Source organism: Dama dama, chromosome 18 (genome assembly GCF_033118175.1).
Source record: "Dama dama isolate Ldn47 chromosome 18, ASM3311817v1, whole genome shotgun sequence".
NCBI lineage: Eukaryota > Metazoa > Chordata > Mammalia > Artiodactyla > Cervidae > Dama > Dama dama.
Window position 1 is genome coordinate 52,441,718 of NC_083698.1, and position 8,593 is coordinate 52,450,310.

Here is an 8,593-nt window from a genome sequence, read left to right on the forward strand (position 1 = left end):
CCTGGGTTCTCTCCCTCGGTTGGGAACATCTCCTGAAGAAGGGCACGGCAACCCACTCCAATATTCTTGCCTGGAGAATTTCATGGACAGAGGAGCCTGATGGGCTACACTCCATGGGGTTGCAAAGAGTAGGACATGACCAAGTGACTACCACTTTCACTTTCACTTTACCTTTGTAGGGCTTTCCAGGAGGCAGTAGTAGTAAAGAACCTGCCTGCCAATGCAGGAGACATAAGAAAAGGAGGTTAGATCCCTGGGTCAGGAAGATCCCCTGGGGTAGGTCATGGCAAACCCACTCCAATATTCTTGCCTGGAGAATCCCATGAACAGAGGAGCCTGGCAGGCTACAGTCCATAGCGTTGCAAAGAGTTGGACATGACTGGAGCTACTTAGCAGGCCACATGCATATCTTTGTAACCAATCAGAGGGTATTTTACATCATTTTACAATAATTTCTGATATTTACATTTCCTTCATACCAAACTATTTGAAGTTAAATGAATGACTGGAGCAGCCACTAAATTACACAGGATTAGAGTTGTCCATTTACAGATAGAGCATAACCTAACTGCCAAATTGTGGGCAATTCTGTGCCTTGTGACCATTCAAGCAACTAACAGTCAAGTTGTATGTTTATATTAGTAATTCAGATATCTATCTTCTTTTCAGTACTCCATGTTTACATTTTTTTTTTTTTTTACCACAAATAAGATCTTTTATTTGTCATCATTAAAAGCCTGAATTTTAAACAGATTCTTGGACCAGTAGCTCATATCCATCAGCTCATTCAACTTTAGCACCTGTCTCATTCCCAGTAGCTTTTCTAAAATTATTGCCTTAACCATATAGCTCCATGAATTTTCCCAATTGAAACTTAGGCTTCTTCAGCATTTTTACTTTTCTAACAAAGACATTATGGAATGGACAAATAGATTAATGAGTCTTTTCTATGTCTTTTCCAATACTGTTTGGAATCAATTTATTGACCACCTCTTTCAAGTCATTTGTCTGCGTCTCTCAGGTCATGATTTCCATCATCTTCTTGGGGATCTAGCAGACCTGCTGGTGTTGGGCATAAGCGGTCTTCAGGATATGATTGCTGTGTTTTTCAGTAAAATCCACACAGAACAGACAAAGCAAAAACCATCAATAATCTTAACATCAACATGAAGTTCAATCATAATCTGCCAGTTTTAGACCATGGAGCACATTTTTTCAAGGGAGTACCACCGACTCAATGAACATGAATCTGAGCAAACTCCAGGAGATAGTGAAGGACAGAGAAGTCTGGCATGCTGCAGTCCATGGGGTCGCAAACAGTTGGACTCGATTTAGCAAGTGAACAACAAGATCCCTACCATGAAGTCTTCCCTAGAGGAAGAAATCTTTCCCCAAAGAGGAACCAGTTAGTCACCCTGAAGAGTCAGGAAACAAAAGAGTCCTCAAGAAAAAGAGGAAATTATCTTCCAGGGAGGAGCCACTCAGCAGTGGACCTGAAGAGGCTACTGCTAGCAAGAGCAGAGCTCTAAGAAAAAGAAAATGTTCTGAAAGCTATCTTAGGAAAATTGGAATCAATTTATGCCTAATGAGGCATAACTTGGAGAGAGAGTTCCCAACCCATCCTTTAGTGCCCAATAAAAAATCAAAAATATCCATTCCATGGAAATTAGTCAGGGAGTTTTTGCCCTGAACAATCTCAGTAACTAGCCTGGATTTTCTAAATGCAACTTCATCATTCTGCAGGAAGGCTCACTTCAAAAACATGACCCTTGAGGTCATCAGATACTGTTTTGGTTCCTTGAGTTCTCATGACTAGTGTTTTCATATAAGAAATATGTATTTCATATAAGAAATACTGGGAAAACACTAGTGCTTTCACATAATACCAATCTTTCTTAGAAAATCAGTCAACCACTTTCTCCTTGGGTCCCTTTTTGCCAACTTTCATATGATGTTTGTTCTCGTCAACTACCATGGTGATGCTCAGAGAGCCAAAAGAGACAGTTTATATTGATTAAGATAAGGAATTAAGTTACTCAAAGTATACCTTAGCCCTCAACATTCTTTTACCTACACTAAGCAACAACAATTTGTACAATTTATCATTTAAACAATTAAATTTTACTTTTGTCTTGTTTTATTCATTAATGGATTATAAAGAGCTATATATCTTAGTAGATCATAAAAATTTTAAAGCATCTTCTTAACTCTTTAGTATGCTATAATATTTCAATGAATATATGTTCCAAAGAATAGAAAATAATGGATGTGAAATCAAATCTAGATCTCTCATGTCAGTGATGATTCAGGATCCTTGATTAATTAATGTTTTTATTTTTCCTTCAATCTTCTATTTGATTAATTTGTCCACAAAAAAGAAAAACTTGTAATCATGTGTTAGTATGATGCCATGAAGGCTGCACTGTATGGCTACTGTGAAAATGTTCAACTTTTGAGAAGGAAAATTGCTCTTTGCACCTATTAACCTTTCACAAAAGTGGATAGAGTGGTAAATGGCAAAAATAGAAAACTGCAGTTGAACAAAATATTTAACTTCTAGATAAAAGAAACATTTTCTGAAAGAACTGACTCCAGAAAAATCAATTGTGGGGTATAGATGGAGTTTTATCAACATTTGAATTGAATACACATTTAAGGGCTCTTTATTCAGGGATTCATTTCTAAAGTTTCTGTACTACATATCTAGAATTGTCCCAGTAAGAATTATCATTTATTCAAGCTGAGTCTTTGAACTGAACTGAATCTAATACTATAGGAAACAAAGTCACACTGAGTAAAATTCAATTGCTGAGCAATCAGGTGAAACAGAAATTTTGTGTATGAGACCATTGATTATTTACTGTCAGGTTGGAGAGAAAAGATGTTGCCCTAAGTGGAAGATTTGGTCACACCATATAGACATGATGGTTCTATACAGTTGTTATCTTAACAATAGACTTTGCCATAAATAAACAAAAAGACAATTTATCTGAGGCACTAAGATTTATCCCAATAGAACATTGTGATTATGCAGTTTCTCTGTGACAGAATTACTTTCATGAATTCATAAATCTATTATACACCATTTCCTATAATATTGCTTTCCCATAATTTCCTTTATCAGGTAAGACCTGACCTAGACACTTAATATAAACTGTGATGAGAGCATCTGGTTTACTAAGAAGTTCTAATAAGTCTTTGAAGATTATAGGAAATAAATAGAACATATAAAAATGTTTTTAGTTCTGGACTTTCTATTTTGCCAACTGACTAGAAAGAACAATTATACCACAGGGTGATAGATTTTTGAAAAATATTCACAATGAGAACAAATTTTATTTTACCAAATTTTGTATTTAGTTTCATTTACCACAACACTAGAATTTAAATACATCGATTTTACTTGTTTGGCTTAATTTCCCAATTAAGAGATGATGAAAATTTGAAAATCATACATGTAGCATAGAATTCAAATGTCATGCGTATGTTTTTGTTTGTTTGCTTTCTTTCCAAAACCTTGGCAATTAGTAAACAATGGGTGAAGTAGTAGTTTAAAGATAGAGCTCGCCAAATTGCCCAACAGGCTATAAGAAGATGTAAGAGAAAGTGTGGAGTCCAGATAAATTTACATTTTGAGTCTGAAAAAACTGGATGTCCAATAATGAAAATTCAGGAAGGAGATTTAGAAGTAGAATTAATAATTCAGTTTTGGACATCTCAAATTTAGATGACTATGAGATATCTAAGTAGAGACAGTAAGAAGGAATTTGGTGGTAACAGTCAAGAGAAGGGTTAATACTTAGGATACAAGTTAGAAGTCACAGCACATAGAAATAAAACTTAAATCCTTATTCAACGGATAGGGTCTTTTAGAGAATGAATAGTTAGACAGAAGAGAATAGGTTTCAGGCCTAAGAGAGAGACCACTTTAAAACTTAGAAACTGTAAAGGTGAGGAGGTTTCAGCAAGACACTGGGAGGAGTGGTCATTGTGTTCCAAAAAATTTCTGGAGACTATGGTGTGAGGAAATGTGTAAGGAACAAAGATGAAACTAGAAGTTTCAAATGTTCCCTTGACTTTGGCAACAAGGATATCACCAGTAAACTTGATAAGAATGGTTTCAGTGGAGTAATGGAAAATAGAGCCCGACTGCAATGGTTTGATACAGCCTAGAAAACAAGGAATTGGGAAGAGAGACTTTGCACAACTCTACATAGAAGTGCTGAGAGGAGCAACCCAATGTCCAAGGAGTGGTGGCTGCACGGGCTCAGTAGGGCCGAGAGGAGCTACTCCATGTTCAAGGTCAAGAAGGGCGGTCATATGGATACCCCTCATCTAAGGTAAGGAGCAGCTGCTGCACTTTGCTGGAGCAGCTGTGAAGAGATACCCCACGTCCAAGGTAAGAGAAACCCAAGTAAGACAGTAGGTGTTGCGAGAGGGCATCAGAGGGCAGACACACGAAAACCATGATTACAGAAAACTAGCCAATTTGATCACAGGATCACAGCCTTGGCTAACTCAGTGAAACTAAGCCATGCCATGTGGGGCCACCCAAGACGGGCGGGTATGGTGGAGAGGTCTGACAGAATGTGGTCCACTGGAGAAGGGAATGGCAAACCACTTCAGTATTCTCGCCTTGAGAACCCCCTGAAACAGTATGAAAAGGCAAAATGCTAGGATACTGAAAGAGGAACTCCCCAGGTCAGTAGGTGCCCAATATGCTACTGGAGATCAGTGGAGAAATAACTCCAGAAAGAATGAAGGGATAGAGCCAAAGCAAAAACAATACCCAGTTTTGGATGTGACTGGTGATAGAAGCAAGGTCCGATGCTGTAAAGAGCAATATTGCATGGGAATCTGGAATGTTAGGTCCATGAATCAAAGCAAATTGGAACTGGTCAAACAGGAGATGGCAAGAGTGAATGTTGACATTCCAGGAATCAGAGAACTAAAATGGACTGGAATGGGGGATTTTAACTCAGATAACCATTATATCTACTACTGTGGGCAAGAATCCCTTAGAAGAAATGGAGTAGCCATCATGGTCAGCAAAAGAGTCCGAAATGCAGTAATTGGATGCAATCTCAAAAACGACAGAATGATCTCTGTTCATTTCCAAGGCAAACCATTCAATACCATGGTAATCCAAGCCTATGCCCCAGCCAGTAACGCTGAAGAAGCTGAAATTGAACGGTTCTATGAAGACCTACAAGACCTTTTAGAATTAACACCCCAAAAAGATGTCCTTTTTATTATACGGGACTGGAATGCAAAAGTAGGAAGTGAAAAAACACCTGGAGTAACAGGCAAATTTGGCCTTGGAGTATGGAATGAAGCAGGGCAAAGGCTAACAGAGTTTTGCCAAGAGAACGCACTGGTCATAGCAAACACCCTCTTCCAACAACACAAGAGAAGATTCTATGAATGGACATCACCAGATGATCAACACTGAAATCAGACTGATTATATTCTTTGCAGCCAAAGATGGAGATGCTCTATACAGTGAGCAAAACAAGACTGGGAGCTGACTGTGACTCAGATCATGAACTCCTTATTGCAAAATTCAGACTTAAATTGAAGAAAGTAGGGAAAACCACTAGACCATTCAGATATGACCTAAATAAAATCCCTTATGATTATACAGTAGAAGTGACAAATAGATTTAAGGGACTAGATCTGATAGACAAAGTGCCTGCTGAACTATGGACAGAGGTTCGTGACATTGTACAGGAGACAGGGATCAAGACCATCCCCAAGGAAAAGAAATGCAAAAAAGCAAAATGTCTGTCTAGTGAGGATTACAAATAGCTGTGAAAAGAAGAAAAGTGAAAAGCAAAGGAGAAAAGGAAACATATTCCCATTTGAATGCAGAGTTCCAAAGAATAGCAAGGAGAGATAAGAAAGCCTTCCTCAACGATCAATGCAAAGAAATATAGGAAAAAACAGAATGGGAAAAACTAGAGATCTCTTCCAGAAAATTAGAGATACCAAGGGAATATTTCATGCAAAGATGGGTTCGATATAAGACAGAATTGGTATTGACTTAACAGACACAGAATACATTAAGAATGGCAAGAATACACAGAAGAACTATACAAAAAAGATCTTCATGACCCAGATAATCACGATGTTGTGATCACTCACCTAGAGCCAGACATCTGGAATGTGAAGTCAAGTGGGCCTTAGAAAGCATCACTATGAACAAAGCTAGTGGAGGTGATGGAATTCCACTTGAGCTATTTCAAATCCTGAAAGATGCTGTCAAAGTGCTGCACTCAACATGCCAGCAAATTTGGAAAACTCAGCAGTGGCCACAGGACTGGAAAAGGTCAGCTTTCATTCCAATCCCAAAGAAAGGCAATCGCAAAGAATGCTCAAACGACAGCACAATTGCACTCATCTCACACGCAGGTAAAGTAATGCTCAAAATTCTCCAAGCCAGGCTCCACCAGTACATGAACTGTGAACTTCCAGATGTTCCAGCTGGTTTTAGAAAAGGCAGAGGAACCAGAGATCAAATTGCCAACATCCGCTGGATCATCAAAAAAGCAAGAGAGTTCCAGAAAAACATCTATCTCTGCTTTATTGCCTGTGCCAAAGCCTTTGACTGTGTGGATCACAGTGGAAAATGAACTGTGGAAAATTCTGAAGGAGATGGGAATACCAGACCACCTGACCTGCCTCTTGAGAAACCTGTATGCAGGTCAGGAAGCAACAGTTAGAACTGGACATGGAACAACAGACTGGTTCCAAATAGGAAAAGGAGTATGTCAAGGCTGTATATTGTCACCCTGCTTATTTAACTTATATGCAGAGTACATCATGAGAAACTCTGAGCTGGAAGAAGCACAAGCTGGAATCAAGATTGCCAGGAGAAATATCAATAACCTCAGATATGCAGATGACACCACCCTTATGGCAGAAAGTGAAGAGGAACTAAAAAGCCTCTTGATGAAAGTGAAAGAGGAGAGTGAAAAAGTTGGCTTAAAGCTCAACATTCAGAAAACTAAGATCATGGCATCTGGCCCCATCACTTCATGGGAAATAGATGGGGAAACAGTGGAAACAGTGTCAGACTTAATTTTGGGGGGCTCCAAAATCACTGCAGATGGTGACGGCAGCCAAGAAATTAAAAGACGCTTACTCCTTGGAAGGAAAGCTATGACCAACCTAGATAGCATATTAAAAAGCAGAGACATTACTTTGCAGGCAAAGGTCTGTCTGGTCAAGGCTATGGTTTTTCCAGTGGTCATGTATGGATGTGAGAGTTGGACTGTGAAGAAAGTTGAGCGCTGAAAAATTGATGCTTTTGGTTTGTGGTGTTGGCGGAGACTCTTGGGAGTCCCTTGGACCGCAAGGAGATCCAACCAGTCCATCCTAAAGGAGATCAGTCCTGGGTGTTCACTGGAAGGACTGATGCTGAAACTGAAACTCTAATACTTTGGCCACCTCATGTGAAGAATTGACTCATTGGAAAAGACCTGGATGCTGGGAGGGATTGGGGGCAGGAGGAGAAGAGGACAACAGAGGATGAGATGGATGGATGGCATCACCGACTCAGTGGGCATGAGTTTGGGTAAACTTCGGGAGTTGGTGATGGACAAGGTGGCCAGGCGTGCTGCGATTCATGGGGTCGCAAAAAGTCAGACATGACTGAGCAACTGAACTGAACTGAACTGAACTGATCTAGAAGTGCTAATACAAAGGAAAATAGAAAGGAGAAGCCTGTGGGAAGAAGATAAAGTTTCAGGATCTGCACTTATAATAGTTGCTTTAAAATGGGAGACATGTCCATTGTGATGGAAATGAAGCACAGTGAGAAACACTGATGATTTAGTGAGTGGGATGATAGTTGGAGTATAAAAGTTTTAAGTAGGTGATGAGGGATAGAATCCAGTATGTAAATATAGTGACTTTGGATTGGGGGCGGGAAAGGGAGGCTGGGTGCAGAGTACATTCTTTGTAATGTAAGAAAAGGAAGTATACACAGTGTAGTATACATACAGTTCACTTACAGGAAGATGTAGAGGTTCTTTTATGATTATTTTAATTATTTTGTTCATTTAATAAGATAGGTTATCATCTGAGAATAGTGATGCAGGAGGGATCAAAGATGGAAAGAGAGTAGACAAGCTCTGACGTGTATCCTCAGATAACAGGGATGTAAACTGTTTATGAAAATGTCATAGAAGTATTGAACAGCACTGGGGGCTCACTTGAATTCTGTGATTTAGAACCCAAAGTGAGATAAATCATTTTGGTTGTTATTTTCTCCAGTTATACTGTTCTGATGTGTATCTCAAGTAGGCAAAGAGTTTGATTTAACAAGTTTTGGAGTTTTGTCAAAAGGAAAGGAGAAATTTAAAAATAATTACAGAAAAATGCAAAAGACTGATTATAAAAGTGAATCATGAAATCTTATTAGGTATAAGAAAAGAAATGAGGATGTATCATGGGTGACAGTGAAAAGCTAATGAGAATATACTGGAGTAATGAGTAGTCAAAATTGAGGTGCTAGAAAAAAAATAAGACAGAAAGATATGGTTACTTGCTTAAGACAGGGATACTTCAATTTGAGATTTTAGATGGGCTG

General features: G+C 38.8%; 1 pseudogene; it reads right to left on the reverse strand.

The window, feature by feature from the left end:
• Positions 1–744: 744 nt before the first annotated feature.
• Positions 745–1,975, reverse strand: LOC133072808 (small ribosomal subunit protein eS1-like; annotated as a pseudogene).
• Between the last annotated feature and the right edge of the window lie 6,618 nt (positions 1,976–8,593).